Below are 18,291 nucleotides of genomic sequence, written 5' to 3' on the forward strand. Positions count from 1 at the left end.
TTTCATTGGCTGCGTCCTTACCAAGACCAGGAGTCTTTCTTCTTCCATTTGGGTTCTGCTATCGTTGCAGGGCAAGACAGCTCCTCCTTCTGGTCTCCCTACTCTATTTAACTGAGGTTTCTGTTTACTAATTATTTACACACTAATGGTGGTTACGTGACATGCCGCTACTTAGTTAAAATCCACAGAACTTTACAGCACAAAGAGTGACCCTTACTGTACGCAAATATTTAAAAAATCATTTAGGCAGTAAAAGGATGCCAGTATGGTATGCAGAAAGTGACAAAACAATCTATTACACAAATGTATATAACAACTTCACTGAAAAATGTGGGGTAAAAGATGTTAACCTAAGTAGCTTTTGAATTGAGTGGAGTCTGTAAGACTAAAGACAAAAGAAACCATACATAATCACTGTACTCTAGATGGTAAATTTCTTTCCATGGCAGCATGGGTTAACAATTCTGGCATCTGTATACTTGTAAATTGGAATTGAACAAAATGGAGGATGGTTGGAACAAGGTTTCTCACTATTGGAGCATGGATTTGCATACAAGGAAGGGAAGGAGGCTATAATGATGCATATGGCAATGGATTAAAGTTAAAGACATCATTATGAACTCATATTTAGCTTAACAGAGATACAGATTGTTACATATAGACATATATATGTACACACACACACACACACACACACACACACACACCTGCAGGTTTAGTATGCACATGTTTCCTTGTTCTGTCAGCTGAGAGATCCTGGATCTTCTCTGCAAATACCATTCCAATAAAAGAAATCAGGGCACCTTTAGTCGCTGATTCTAGCCCCGGGTAGGAAATACACAAGATGAGCCTGGATCACATTTAGTGCCAGAAAACAAGGAAATACTAAAAGAAAAATCAAGACAAAAACAAAAAGCATAATGATAGGTGTATGTCAAAGGGACATAGGAGCCAACAGAAAGACCTCCCAATGGTCAAAGTGGGAACAATCTGAGTGAAAACATAAACAATACTGATCAAAACCCAAAGAACAAAATACATTTTCTTCAGGTCATGCAGATATAAATGAATGATTGAATAAACAGATGAGTGTGGGAAAATAGACAAATCTCTCATGAAAAAAATATTCAAATAAATTATGTAGATACTGGGCCCTCAGTGAGGTGGGACATAGCCCACCCTTCCTCATTAAGTTCAGGCTTCCTTCCATAGTGACTTCCTTCCAAAAACTATACCTTGACTATAAAGAAACCTAACAAATATCACCTAAAGAAACCAAGTAAGGTGATCAAGTTTCACATCAATAGGGATAAGTCATGTTGATAGTATATTCCCTTGTTATGTGATGAAAATGGCATTTTGCCTCTGTGGTCTTCCTTCCAGAAACCCAGAACTCTAGTCACACCATGATAAAAATATTAGACAAATCCTAATATAGAGGGTATTCTACAAAATACCTGACCAGCATTCCTCAAAACTGTTAACGTCATTGAAAACAAGGAAAATCTGAGAAACTGTCACAGTCAAGAGAAGCCCAAGGATACGTGATGTCTAAATGTAACGTGGAAATCTGGATGGGATCCCGGAACAGAAAAAAAAGATAGTAGGTACAAACTAAGGAAATCTGAATAAAATATGGCATCCATTTTGTCTTAATCTTGAATTCCAGTGATTCCTGTAAATTATTCCAGTGAATTTTGAATCCAGTTTAATAACCTATTAGACAAAGAAACTTTGTTCCTCAAGGGTAAGACAGAAAAGTCTCGAATTTATTAATACGGTCACAAAAGGAAACTCAACTCACATTTACAGATTTTAAAGTATCCAAAATGTTGTCAAAAACCTAAAAATATTTGTGGGGTCCTCGGAACAGCTTAATTGCTACTTAATGCTACAGGGTAAGTTTAAAAGTCACTTTTATTCTCTCTCAGATTATTGTATATGCTATCCTGCTGATCGAAACTGTTGACAATGACAATGCCATATGTCAAGTATCATAAAATGAACATAACAAATAATAAATTATCCATAGCAAGTCAGGAAACAGGCTCCATTGTGGAGGATATTTATTTTTTTAATGTCTCAGGGTCACCTGGTAGGTATAAAGAGGTCTTTAAATGCCTTCCTTGGACATACAAAAGTACACTGTGGTGGTATAGTGATGATCTGATGGATGAAACTGAGCTGACTAAACCTTATCTCAATACATCCATTCTTTTCTGGATGAAATAGATTTACTAGTCCACAGAATTTCATCCATGAGAAACTTTCTACTACTGGCCTGAAGGATGGGGAACAGATAACTTCAGTACATCACACTTTTTTGGATTATTGAATATTCATAAATCAGCTTTTTAGAGGAAAAAAAATCAGAAAAGATTTTTTTTAAGTATGGGAACATAGATTTTGTCCACTTATATTCTTGTATATACGTGCATTCAAGTATATTATAATAATTCAATAATTATATATTGTTTATTACAATAATTCAGGAAAACATCAATTTACACTGTACAAGTGATACACCGTATCATCCTGTCCCTGATTTATTCTTTATGCTCTTTAAGTCAATTTCTCAATAAGGAAAAGTGCCATCATGCAGCAAAACTAACATAGACAAAATTTTATACAAATTAGGATGTTAAACAGTGTCCAACTCTAGTCTCTGCTTCTGTGAGCCAGGTCTAGAAGGGTGGGTGAATCAAGGGCTAATGTGGGGGATTATAGTACAGGCTCTAGGATCAGACTCTGCTTAATTTGAGTTCTTGCTCCACCACTTGCCAGACTGCTGATTTAGGGCAAAATATGCTTCAGTCTTCTCATCTATAAAATAGGGGGAAAATAGCAGCAACTATCATGTGGCTGGTACCCAGCCAATAAACGAGTATATTCTCACCAGTCATTTACAGCTACTGTCCGTTCTGAGTGGGCTGTATGTACCTCAATTCTGATGCACTAATCTGATGCCATATCCATTGTAAATATTTTGAGAGTCACTTATGTCAACATCATAGGATGTTTGTGGTTACTAAATGAGTTAATTACATGAAAGAACTGATTCAGTGTCTGACAATGAGTTTTCAAAAAATATATAATGTTCTACTATAAATCTCAAGAAATTGAGGTTCTGTTGGGTATTAACTTGGAGGAAAGACTCCTTGGCTCCTATGACATCAAGGTGCTTAAGCCAAAATATTTTGGGTACCACATTTTGAATAGAATGCACTTGAGAGATGTCTTTGGCTTAAAGAACTGATAGTAATCATTAAGGGGTCCAGAGGAAAGGAAAGCAAAAAATCTGCTTAGAGCTACTCTATTATGTGTAGCTATTGGGGGCAGGGGGAGAGAGAGACAGAAAGAGAGAGGGAAGGAGGGAGAGAGGGAGACTAAAGAATTTTGTTGTCTATGGAGAATTACTAAAGCAAGAAAAGATAAAAGTACTCAGCTTGAACACCCTGAAGGTGGCAGCTAAACGTATTTAGCTAAGGGTTTCTCCATTGTTGAATATCTCCATAACCTCAGTGGTAAGAAAATAGGTGTAAATGAGCTTCAACTATATGTAGGGAGATCTTAACTTCTGATAATTCAATACATTTAAGCTTATTCACTATGATTTATCAGAGAAGGAATGTTAATTTATAATATATTAGGAAAAATTCCTTTCAAAAATTGCATTTTTATATGGCACTTATAGATCTAGGCCTTAATTACCTGAACATGTCAAAAAACCTAACTTCCGGGCTTCCCTGGTGGCGCAGTGGCTGAGAGTCCGCCTGCCGATGCAGGGGACATGGGTTCGTGCCCCTGTCCAGGAGGATCCCACGTGCCGTGGAGCGGCTGGGCCCATGAGCCATGGCCGCTGGGCCTGCGTGTCCGGAGCCTGTGCTCCGCGACGGGAGAGGCCACAGCAGTGAGAGGTCCACGTACCGCAAAAAAAAACCAACCTAACTTCCTGACATTTTTTTTCCTACAAATGGGGCATCACTATAATAAGTTATCTCAATTCTGGTGCATTTTCTTTAAAAAGTTTGTACTGGTTTTCCAATTCCTAAATGAACCAATAGAGCATATCACACTGAAAAACATGGACTATCACAGAACACGAGATAAATGGCATGTTTTATTCTATGTTTATAGTCTACTAAAAGTAAGTGAGAGATATTATCAATGTTTTGGTTACTAAGAATGTCACGACAACCTTAGCTCTGAGTTCCCTCATGTTGGGTTAAGTTATGTCCTGAGGGGTTCAGCTCTCCCAAACTTCACCAAATAATCTCATTCTCTTTCCTTAGAGAGCAAAGATTAACCATTCAGAAACTTAATGAGCTGGAAAAACAAATACTGGTAGAAGAAAGGTACCTGAGCACTTTAAATAAAATAAATTAGTTTCCATTTGAAAAGTAAATTAGTTGATTTACAAATCTTCTCTATTTGTACTTCTCTGTGTTTTTAACATCTTCATCAAAATTTCTGTCCCTTCAAAGGTAAAGTCCACTAATGAAAACTTTTTTTTTTACTTTTGTTCATCTTCTATTTTAGAACATATATTCCCACCACAAATATTTTTATATTTTACAATTCTTTTCTCTAAGTTGCCTTTCTAGATATTTACTGATGATTTTCCTACTGAAATACTGCAAAAAAGTCCTGAAAATTCAGAGAGAAAAATAAGAATAAAAATCAAAGATAAAGGAGGATATATTTAATAATCCATTAGAAAATATTTTTAGTTTTGATATATTTTGAACTGTGGCTACTATGCTTATTAATATGACTTAAAAATATTTTAATATCCGAATATTTTCAAATATACTATATTATTTTATTATCATGGAATTTTATTTAGAAATATATTTCATAACATGAACAATGTAAGAAAGCTCAATAATGTTATTCTAATTTACAAAGAGGCCTGTTAGACTTGAGCTAAAATCTGTATACCCTTTCTTTAAACAATGCCTGAAATAGTGAACATTTTACCTGTAATTATGTGAACAGTAATATGAATTATTGTACAGTAAGAAGTTTACGGAGGTATGTTAAACACAACCTATGCACATACATAAATATTAAATTCTTATTTATTTCAAAACATGCTTTCCTTTACCTAAAACTTGCTCCATTATACCACCATGCCTAAATAGTTCCTATATTTCTTTTCTTTCTTTTTTTTTTTTTTTGCAGTTCACGGGCCTCTCACTGTTGTGGCCTCTCGCATTGCGGAGCACAGACTCCGGACGCGCAGGCTCAGCGGCCACGGCTCACAGGCCTAGCCACTCCGCGGCATGTGGGATCTTCCCAGAGCGGGGCATGAACCTGTGTCCCCTGCATCAGCACGCGGACTCTCAACCACTGTGCCACCAGGGAAGCCCCCTATATTTCTTTTTGATTACACCTTAAATATGACTTCTCCGAAAGCTTTCTCTGACTGCTTAAATCGGACGTATCAATTCATGAATTGTGTTCCCATAATGCTTTAACCAACCCTATCATTGATGTATTATCATGTAAGTTATATCCATTAGCACACAGACAGTGACACTGAATTTTCTAGTCAGTATATGGATTTAATGTATCAACTAGAAAATTCTTAACTTGCCTTGAACTTGGAGATCTCTATTTACCTTTGAATGTTGAGGGAATTGTAGGCCTTAATTTGAGAAAAATAATTCAGCTAGACAATGCTAGCCTTACACGTCACATTAAAGGGCCTGGATTTTAATTTGTAGAGTTTGTGGAACAATTTAAAAGAATTTAAGCAAGAATGAGACATAATCTTTTTCATATGGAGAGCCTTCTCTGATGGTGCAATTGAAAACAGGACTTTTTCCCCTTCCCTGCTTGCCCATTTCTGTTCCCTTCTAACCTTAAAAGAACCTAATTATAGGAATAAGATCACTAAGCAATTGAAACTAACTCCTGACTTATGCTCTCCTGAATGTACACCATATCTTGTCTAACCTGTTGATTCTATTCCTAGATAAAGAGTGAAGAATTAAACAGTTAAATAAAAGACTAGCTCTCTACCCCGCAAAGCCCCCTTAGCAATCATTCAGGCAGACCATGCAAAGCAAGATAACATCTGAAGAGAGAGTCAGCCAGTCTGCATGCAATGGAGTATGATGCAGAACCCAACCTCCTGCCTCCATGGTTCACTAAGATTCTCCCCCACACCCCATTTTTCCCTTTAAAAACTGTCATGGCTGAGCAGAATCTTCCGAGTTGGTCTCTGGACACAAGGCCACCATCTCCCCAGACTGCCAGCTTGTCTGATTAAAGCACCTTTCCTTTCTACTGACACATGCCTCTTGAACTATTGGCTTATAAGCAGCGAGCAGCTGAACCTGGGTTCGTTAACATGATGGAATAGATTTGGGGTTGGGAGGTAAGATGACAACACCAGAAGCATGGTGACCAACACATGAGAAATTATAAATCCCTAAATAACATGATTGAAATAGGGACTAAAGAAAAATAACAGAACAAATATATATCAGAGATGAAAATGTTAGGTAATTGATAATTAACCACATGTGAAAAGTAAGAGATAAAAGAAAGAGTCAAGACTGACAAATTCTTCAATCATACTGACAAAATGAAGAATCCTCACACATTGTTGATTATTGTTGTTTCCTGTGTGAGTGTGTGACTGTGTGGCAGTGAGTGATATTTAAAGAGTAGAGAGAAGATTTTTCCACCTTTTTTATAGTACATATTATGTAAGGAAATATAAGTTTTTTCCCCCAGATTTCTTTATACTTCTTTTTTTTAAATTTTTCTGTTTTATTTAAATTGTAATATTTGTCTTAAAAACATTGAAGTTGGAGACATAAGTTTGTCAATTAAAGAGGAAATTAGAGAACACATATCATGAGAGGCTGTTGAATTTTTTTAAAAAATCATTATCATCATTTTGAATTCTTAAACTGACTTCTATTAAAAAATATTAACAGCTGTTACCTAGATATATCCTTTATCTCTATAAATAAATTGCCCATTACTTATAAATAAAATGAAATAAAAATTAATTATAAGCATTAAATATTAATTTCCTTAAGAAATGGGTATTCTATTTATTTTAAATAAGAAGTAACTTGAAAAATAGCAGTATTTGAGAAATAAAATATGAAATAACAAAATAAAAATTATGTCTTAATAAATTAGTTTGCCATCTCTCATTTTTATTTAAATATTTCCTCTTTTGTGTCAAATTTCAAATGTCTTTAAAAGGAAAATAAAAATTAATTTTGATATTTAATGATTCTTTAGAACAGAAAATCCTCCCCAAGATTGCTCAGTGCAACCAGTCATCAAGTCAAGACATGCTGGCTGATGAAAAGCAGGACAGAAGAGGCAGCGGTCACTGTGACAGTTATAACTACATTTCTGGTCACAAGTCCACAAAATTTGTATGAAATCAAGTAGCAATAACTATCACGAGTGAATATTATTATGTGAAAATCCTAGTGAAAGGTGAAATGGTTATGGTTCCATAGCAAGATCATCCCCACGTCAGTGATATTCAGAACGCCACTCCCAAGTCACTTCTTCAGATAGAGTTTTCCTGAACACACTATCTAAAGAGTCCCACACCTGCCCACATCCAGGGCTTTCTCATTAAGCTCCTTATTTCTTCTTGGTGTTCCTTACTTCAGAAACAAAAGGTTTAATGTATGTATCTTCCCATTGGGAAGGGTCCCATAGAGGCAGGAATGCTCCATGACTTAAAATCTCCAAAGAGAAACATGCCAAGACACATATTAATCAAACTATCAAAAATAAATATACAAAGAAAAAATATTAAAAGCAGCAGAGGAAAAACCACAACTAACATACAAGAGAATCCTCATAATGTTAACAGCTTATCTTTCAACAGAAAATCTGCAAGCCAGAAGGGAGTTGCAGGACATATTTAAAGTGATAAAAGGGAAAAACCTACAAACAAAGTGACTCTACCAAGCAAGGATCTCATTCAGATTCACCAGAGAAATTAAAACCTTTACAGACAAGCCAAAGCTAAGAGATTTCAGCACCACCAAACCAGCTTTACAACAATTGCTAAAGGAACTTCTCTAGGCAGGAAACACAAGAGAAGGAAAAGACCTACAATAACAAACACCCCAAAATTAAGAAAATGGTAATAGGAACATATATATCGATAATTACCTTAAATGTAAATGGATTAAATGCTACAACCAAAAGACACAGACTGGCTGAATGGATACAAAAACAAGACGCATATATATGCTGTCTACAAGAGACCCACTTCAGACCTAGGGACACATACAGACTGAAAGTGAGGGGATGGAAAAAGATATTCCATGCAAATGAAAATCAGAAGAAAGCTGGAGTAGCAATACTCATATGAGACAAAATAGACTTTAAAACAAAGACTATTATAGGAGACAAAGAAGGACACTACATAATGATCAAGGGATCAATCCAAGAAGAAGATATAAGAATTGCAAGTATTTATGCACCCAACATAGGAGCACCACAATACATAAGGCAAATGCTAATAGCCATAAAAGGGGAAATCGACAGTAACACAATCATAGTAGGGGACTTTAACACACCACTTTCACCAATGGACAGATCATCCAAAATGAAAATAAATAAGGAAACACAAGAATCAAATGATACATTAAACAAGAAGGACTTAATTGATATTTATAGGGCATTCCATCCAAAAACAACAGAATACACATTTTTCTCAAGTGCTCATGGAACATTCTCCAGGATAGATCATATCTTGGGTCACAAATTAAGCTTGGTAAATTTAAAAAACCTGAAATCGTATCAAGTATCTTTTCCGACCACAATGCTATGAGACTAGATATCAATTACAGGAAAAAATCTGTAAAAAATGCAAACACATGGAGGCTAAACAATACACTGCTTAATAACCAAGAGATCACTGAAGAAATCAAAGAGGAAATCAGAAAATACCTAGAAACAAATGACAATGAAAACACAATGACCAAAAACCTATGGGTTGCAGCAAAAGCAGTTTGAAGAGGGAAATTTAAAGCATTACAATCCTACCTCAAGAAACAAGAAACATCTCAAATAAACAACCTAACCTTACACCTAAACCAATTAGAGAAAGAAGGAAAAAATAACCTCAAAGTTACCACAAGAAAAGAAATCATAGAGATCAGATCAGAAATAAATGAAAAAGAAATGAAGGAAACAATAGCAAAGATCAATAAAACTAAAAGCTGATTCTCTGAGAAGATAAACAAAATTGATAAACCATTAGCCAGACTCATCAAGAAAAAAGGGAGAAGACTCAAACCAATAGAATTAGAAATGAAAAAGAAGTAACAACTGTCACTGTAGAAATACAAAGGATCATGAGCGATTACTACAAGCAACTATATGCCAATAAAATGGACAACCTGGAAGAAATGGACAAATTCCTAGAATAGCACAAACTTCTGAGACTGAATCAGGAAGAAATAGAAAATATAAACAGACCAATCACAAGGACTGAAATTGAGACAGTGGTTAAAAATCTTCCAACAAACAAAAGCCCAGGTCCAGATGGTTTACAGAAGAATTCTATCAAACATTTAGAGAAGAGCTAACACCTATCTTTCTCAAACTCTTCCAAAATATAGCAGAGAGAGGAACACTCCCAAACTCATTCTATGAGGCCACCATCACGCTGATACCAAAACCAGACAAAGATGTCACAAAGAAAACTACAGGCCAATATCACTGATGAACATAGAGGCAAAAATCCTCAACAAAATACTAGCAAACAGAATCCAACAACACAGTAAAAGGATCATACAACATGATCAAGTGGGGTTTATCCCAGGAATGCAAGGATTCTTCAATACACACAAATCAATCAATGTGATACACCACATTAACAAATTAAGGAATAAAAACCATATGATCATCTCAACAGATGCAGAAAAACCTTTTGACGAAATTCAACACTGCTTTATGATAAAAACCCTCCAGAAAGTAAGCATAGAGTGAACTTACCTCACCATAATAAAGGCCATATATGACAACCATATATGACAACCCCACAGCCAGCATCGTTCTCAATGGTGAAAAACGGAAACCATTTCCACTAAAATCAGGAACAAGAAATTGTCACCACTATTATTCAACATAGTTTTGCAAGTTTTAGCCACAGCAATCAGAGAAGAAAAAGAAATAAAAGGAATCCAAATCCGAAAGGAAGAAGTAAAGCTGTCATTGTTTGCAGATGACATGATACTATACATAGAGAATCCTAAAGACTCTACCAGAAAACTACTAGAGCTCAACAATGAATTTGGTAAAGTAGCAGGATACAAAATTAATGCACAGAAATCTCTTGCATTCCTATACACTAATGATGAAAAATCTGAAAGAGAAATTAAGGAAACACTCCCATTTACCACTGCAGCAAAAAGAATAAAATACCTAGGAATAGATCTACCTAAGGAGACAAAAGACCTGTATGCAGAAAACTCTAAGACACTGATGATAGAAATTAAAGACGATACAAACAGATGGAGAGATATACCATGTTCTTTGATTGGAAGAATCAAAATTGTGAATATGACTATACTACTCAAAGCAGTCTACAGATTCAATGCAATCCCTATCAAACTACCAATGGCATTTTTCACATAACTAGAACAAAAAATTGCACAATTTGTATGGAAACACAAAAGACCCAGAACAGCCAAAGCAATCTTGAGAAAGAAAAATGGAGCTGGAGGAATCAAGCTCCCTGACCTCAGACTACACTACAAAGTTACTGTAATTGGCACAGTATGGTATTGGCACAAAAACAGAAATATACATCAATGGAACAGGATACAAAGCTCAGAGATAAACCCACACACATATGGTCTCCTTATTTTTGATAAAGGAGGCAAGAATATACAATGGAGAAAAGACAGTATCTTCAATAAGTGGTGCTGGGAAAACTGGACAGCTACACGTAAAAGAATGAAATTAGAACACTCCCTAGTACCATACACAAAAATAAACTCAAAATGGATTAAAGACCTAAATGTAATGTCAGACACTATAAAACTCTTAGAGGAAAACATAGGCAGAACACTCTATGACATAAATCACAGCAAGATCCATTTTGATCCACCTCCTAGAGTAATGGAAATAAAAACAAAATTAAAGAAATGGGACCTAATGAAACTTAAAAGCTTTTGCACAGCAAAGGAAACCATAAACAAGATGAAAAGACAACCCTCAGAATGGGAGAAAATATTTGAAAATGAAGCAACTGACAAAGGATTAATCTCCAAAATATACAAGCATCTCATGCAGCTCAATATCAAACAACCAAACAACCCAACCCCAAAATGGGCAGAAGACCTATATAGACATTTCTCCAAAGAAGATATACAGATTGCCAATGAACACATGAAAGGATGCTCAACATCATTAATCATTAGAGAAATGCAAATCAAAACTACAATGAGGTATCACCTCACACCAGTCAGAAGAGCCATCATCAAAATATCTACAAACAATAAATGCTGGAAAGAGTGTGGAGAAAAGGGAACACTCTTGCACTGTTGGTGGGAATGTAAACTGATACAGCCACTATGGAGAACGGTATGGAGGTTCCTTAAAAAATTACGAATAGAACTGCTATATGACCCAGCAATCCCACTACTGGGCATGTACCCTGAGAAAACCAGAATTCAAAAAGCATCATGTACCACAATGTTCACTGCAGCTCTATTTACAATAGCCAGGACATGGAAGCAACCTAAGTGTCTATCATGAAATGAATGGATAAAGAAGATGTGGCACATATATACAATGGAATATTATTTGGCCATAAAAAGACACGAATTTGAGTTTTTTGTAGTGATGTGAATGGACCTAGAGACTGTCATAAAGAGTGAAGTAAGTCAGTAAGAGAAAAACAAATACCGTATGCTAACACATATATATGGAATTAAAAAAAAAAAGTGGTTATGAAGAATCTAGGGGCAGGACAGGAATAAAGACGCAGACGTTGAGGATGGACTTGAGGACAATGGGAGGGGGAAGGGTAAGCTGTGACGAAGTGGGAGAGTGGCATGTACTTATATATACTACCAAATGTAAAATAGCTAGTGGGAAGCAGCCACATAGCACAGGGAGATCAGCTCGGTGCTTTGTGACCACCTAGCGGGGTGGGATTGGGAGACTGTGAGGGAGTCACAAGAGGATGGAGATATGGGGATATATGTATATGTATAGCTGATTCAATTTGTTATACAGCAGAAACTTACAGACCATTGTAAAGCAATTATACTCCAATAAAGATGTTAAAAAATAAAATAAATGAATATATAAAATTTGTTATTATAGAATATCACTAAATAATATTATAGGTATGCATTCTTAGATTGCATGTATCAGGGCTAACTGATATCGATGTCATTTTTGACACTGTATGTTACAAATGTCAGCCCCTTAGCCAAACTATGCTCAAGGGTAATTTTTAAAATAGTTGATCTTTTCTTCGCCTCTTGTTCTTTGGCTGTCCACCACCTTTCAACCCAACCTGTCAATTTTCCTTACTCCTTCACTTTAAAACCTACATCAGCTTCTGGTACCAAATACTATAAAATGGTTCTTTAAAATTGAGTTAGTACATTATGTTTGTTACATATCTATTTTTGGTCCAAGGTGTAAAACCACATAAAATGCCAAGAAGCGAGTTATGCTATGTTGTTCTTTCCTAGAAAGGTCACTGGGACTTCTAGTAGACTATCTGTGTAAATGTGTTAACGACAAATACAGTTAAAAGGCACTTCAAAGGTTATTAGGATTAGTCTATCCCTCCCTGGCAATGTATGTGCCATTATAATTTTCTTGCTGTGTATGTATTTGTATACAAGAATATGCCAGATAGGATACCATGATCATTATAAGTATCTGAATATTATACTCTTTTTCTATTACACAGAGAAAAGGACTCCTACTTACATTTAAAGTATTTAGAGAGTAAAAAAATCAAATACTATGAAGATAACTTATTTTTTCTGATAAGAAAAATCAGATGTTTTGTTTCCAAATATGTATTAATGCCCCTTTAGTTGTTTTCTATGCTAAAATTTATATTCAAATAAAAAATCACAATATTTACTTTTTCATATGCAAGTTGCAGTAAAGGATTATGTAAATAGCAAAATAATCCTCATTTTATTTCCACTTCAATCATTTTCTACAAAAATGTGAATGAAACTTGAGTATTTGTTTTTGTTCAAGAGCCTTATTATCAGTAGAATAGGGGACTTATTTTCTTCAGCATTATTCATTTAATTTCCTTTCTTTGTTGTGCTTAATTTTGATGTTACCTGTGTGTATTTACTAAAGTGGATGAGTTGGACTTCCCTGGTGGCACAGTCGTTAAGAATCCACCTGCCATTGCTGGGGACACAGGTTCAAGCCCTGGTCAGGGCAGGGAAGATCCCACATGCTGTGGAACAACTAAGCCAGTGTGCCACAACTACTGAGGCTGCACTCTAAACCCACCAGCCAAGTACTGAGCCCACGTGCCACAACTGCTGAAGCCCACGCGCCTAGAGCCTGTGCTCCGCAACAAGAAAAGCCACCACAATGAGAAGCCCACCCACCTCAACAAAGAGTAGCCCCCGCTTGCAGCAACTAGAGAAAGCCCATGTGCAGCAACAAAGACCCAATGCAGCCAAAAATAAATAAATTAAAAACAAAAAGATGGATGAGTTGCCATAAATTTTTGATTTGTGAAATGATTAACAATCCCTTCTTCTTGCACTTTTTAAAACTCAGTTTTGAAGTAATTTCAGATTTTCAGATATTACAAAATTAATACAAGTGATTATCTTATACCTCGTGTATTACTGAGTGCTTTCCATTTGTCCATTTGTTTCTCTGTCCCCAGTTCTTGGGGATTCAGCAAATGTTTTAAGATTAAGATTCCTAGATTAATCACAGGATAAAAAAACAAAGGCAGGATGCCCAGTTACATTTAAATTCCAGATAAATAATGAGTAAATATTTAGTACAAGTGTGTCCCATTCAATATTTCACATACATTAGAAAAGTATTCACTGTTTATCTAAACTTCAAATTTAACCGAGTGCCCTGTATTTTTCCTGGCAGCCCTAACTGAGATAGGTATCAGTCAAGTGATTTAGGCCCCTTGAGTTTTCAACGTACCACTCCAGTCTTGTATGACAACAAAAACTTGGCTGGTTTTTCTGTCCCTTTCAGTGGCCCTGGGTCAGGCTTAGAGTCAGACTTTCCCATAACCAGAACAGGCAACCAGAATATGCGTAGTGCTTCCAAAGGCTGCTGAGGAACATCAGCTCATCTCTGAAAGTCTACCACCTCTATGGAGTTTTATTCCTCTGAGTCCTCATTATTTCTTCAGCAATATGTTGCCTTTAAATATATGATTTATATAATCATTATAGATTTTCCTATTTGTTCTCAATGGAATGGCTGAGCTACTGCAATCTACTCTGTATTGCTTAGCATCCAAAATGGTTTTATATAAATTTATATTTTATTACCTTTTAGTTTAAAACGTATTCTTAACCTTATTATAATTGCTTTTCTGACCCACAAGTTACTTAAAGTGTAATTTTACAATGTTTGACATACAGCTTTTCTAAAATTCTTTTTATGTCACTGGTTTATGACAATTCTATTTTGGTCAGAGGACGTGCTCTATATAATTCAAATACTTGAAATCACTGTAGATTTTCTTTATGACTCATTATCTGGTCCAGTTTTATAAATGTTCTATGCTTGAAATGCATATAACTTGTGCATTATTTTATTATATATGCCAATTCAGTCAAATATGTTAATTATAGGTTCAAATATTCCATATCAATACTGATTTTTTAGCCACTAGTTCAGTGAACAAAATAAACCACATTTTTAGTTCAAACTTGTTGTTTCTTAATATTGTAGATGTTTCTCTTATACTGCTGGATTGTTTCAGCCAGGCTGACAATCTTTGTCTTTTAAATGGAGTGTTACATTGTTCAATATATATTTACTCATTGATATAACTGGATACAACACCAGTGTATTATTTGGTGCCTGCCATTGCTCTCTACTTTTTTTTTTCTTCACTCATTTTTTTGCTTTATTTTGTATTTTCTAAATCATTATATACAATTTCTTCAATTCATTTGGGAAAGAAAAACTATATTTCTTTTAAAAGTTCCTCTATGTATTTAAACATGAATATATAACTCATCAAAATTTGAGATAATTAGCATCTTCATTCTCCCTGTGAATAATAACAAGATGTTAAAACAGTCCATTTATTCCATTTCACTTTGTGCTGTTATTTTACTTTTTAATTTTCACTTTTTAAATCTCACTGCATAAGTTTGCTTGGGATCCCATAACAAAATACCACAGAGCGGGTGGTTTAAACAACAGAAATTTATTTTCTCACAATTCTGGAAGCTAGATGTTTAAGATCAAGGTGTTGTCAGGTTTGTTTTTTCTGAGGTCCCTTTCTTTGGCTTGCTGATGGCTACCTCTTGCTGTGTCCTTACAAGTTCATCCCTCTGATGGTATTGTCTGTGTCCTAATCTCCTCTTCTTTTATAAGAACAGTAGTCATATTTAATTAGGACCCACCCTAATAAGCTCATTTTAACTAAATTACCTATTTAAAGGCCTTATTGCTAAACAGGGTCACATTCTGAGATTACATGGGTTGGGATTTCAACATATAAATTTGAAGAGAACACAATTCAACCCAAAATATCCAGTAAATATTGTTATTGTTTTATTCAAGCAAACTGGTTAATTTTATTTAGATGTACCTATTTATCACTTTCTTGCTCATTATTTCTTTTTGCATTTTAGGCCTCTACTATGGAATTACTTTATCTTCTTCTTGAATTACATAGTTTTAATTGTCCTTGGCAAGTATTTACAATACTTGTGGCAAAGTCTCTTGGTTTTGGTCTGAAAATGAATGCATGTATTATTTTCCTTGAGCACATTAAATATATCATGTCACATATTTTGGCTTCCATTGTTTCTGATGAAGAGTGAGTTTTTATGTGGACAATCATTGAAAGTAGTATCTCCTTTTTTTATGACTGATTTTAAGACCACTGTTTTGTTTCATATTTCATGGCTTCACCATGATGTATGTATGTATAGGTTTCCCTTTTATTTATCCTGTTGGTATTTTTCAGTTTTTTTTTTTTTTTCTGCAGAATCTAGGTGGGTATAATGTAACTGATGTGTGATAGCAAGTATGGTAAAATGTTAAAGGTAGAGTCTATATGTATGTTGGAAAATTCTTTCAATTTTTCCATTTATTTGACATTTTTATAATAAAATGTTGGAAAATTAATTATTCTCTATACACCAGCACAAAATACAAAAAAATAAAGTGTATAATAAGTCTCCAGAACTTCAAATATTTAAAGTAGTATACTAAAACACCAAATATTTAGGAATACATCTAAAAATGATGCACAAGTCTTCTTAATAGTAAACTGCACACAATATAAACACTAAAATAGATCCAAGTAAGTAGTGGTATACTCCGTCTTTACGAACTGGAAGACAATACTGCAAAAATGTCGATTTATCTCAAATTGAACTATAGAATCAACAGACTCCCAACAAAAGTCTTTTCAGATTTTGTGATGTATGGAAATTGGCAAATAATTTGAATATTTATATAACACAGGACAAAAATAGACAAGTTAGTCTTAGAGAAGTGTAACAAACTCAGAAGACTTACACTACAAAGCTACAGTAACAATGACAACATAGTATTGGTCAAGAATAAACAAATGGGCATATGAACAAACAGAGAATATAGAAACCAATCTGCACATATATGGTCACTTGATTCATGACTATAGGACATAGCTGTGCAGTGGGAAAAGTATAATCTTTAAGTAAGTATTGTTGAATCAACTAGATATCCACAGAGGGGGAGAAAATCTTAATCCCTTTCCTACATTAAAAAATATCAATCCAGGGGCTTCCCTGGTGGCACATTGGTTGATAGTCCGCCTGCCGATGCAGGGGACACGGGTTTGTGCCCTGGTCTAGGAGGATCCCACATGCCGCGGAGCAGCTGGGCGCATGGGCCATGGCCACTGAGCCTGCACATCTAGAGCCTATGCTCCGGAACGGGAGAGGCCACAATAGTGAGAGGCCCACATACCGCAAAAAAAAAAAAAAAATCAATCCAGATGAATAATAAATCTAAAAGATAAACAATCTTCTAGAAGAAAATAGGAGAATACAGACAGTCTCTGACTTATGATGGTTCAATTTAACTATTTTTCAACTTTATGATGGTACAAAAGCAATATGCATTCAGTAGAAACTGTACTTCGAATTTTGAATTTTGATCTTTTCCCAGGCAAGTGATATGCCCAACAATAGTCTCTTGCCATGCTGGGCAGCAGCAATGAACTGCAGCTCCCAGTCAGTCACACAGACATGGGGGTAAACAATCAAAAGACTTACAACCATTCTGTTTTTCACTTTCAGTGCAGTATTAGACAAATTACATGAGAGAGTCAACACTTTATTATAAAATGGGCTTTGTATTAGATGACTATGCCCGGCTATAGCCTAATGTAACTGTTCAGAGCACATTTAAGGGAGTCTAGGCTAAGCTATGATGTTCAATAGGTTAGGCATACTAAATGTTTTTCTGAATTATGATATTTTCAATTTATGATAGGTTTATCAGGATGTAGCCCCACTATAAGTCAAGAAACACCTGTATCTTCATGTTCTTAGGGTAGGAAAATATTTCTTAAAAGTAACACAAAGTGCCTAACTATAATGAAACTTATTAACTTAAATTTATTGAAATTAAGAACTTCTATTCATCGAAAAAAAAATTAAGAGATGTTTCATCTTAAGGCAAGTAGAAAAAGTTCACAATACCTTTTTCCCATTATGTCTAATACAGTATGGAATAACCAGAGTATCAAATTATTTTAGGTTTTACAGTTGAGGTGGCAAAGAGGTATGAAGCTCACAGGTCTTATCATTTTCCTATATGTCCTAGTGAATTTAATCATAGTACTTAGCATTTCTTTTCTCATGAAAACAAAGGAGAACATTTCTAGTTAATGGCTACTAGAGTTAAATCAATTTAAATGTATGACATAAATTAGACACAGCGAGATTTTAAAAACATAATTTTATTTTTATTACTTAATGAGAATAGAATATTTCATCAGAAGAATTATAATTTTGAAAAAAGAATAAGTAACAAAAGAATTGAAAATGCATAAAAAAGAGAGGATGTTTCAGAGTA

Source organism: Leucopleurus acutus, assembly GCF_964270905.1.
Source record: "Leucopleurus acutus genome assembly, chromosome: 11".
NCBI classification, from domain to species: domain Eukaryota; kingdom Metazoa; phylum Chordata; class Mammalia; order Artiodactyla; family Delphinidae; genus Leucopleurus; species Leucopleurus acutus.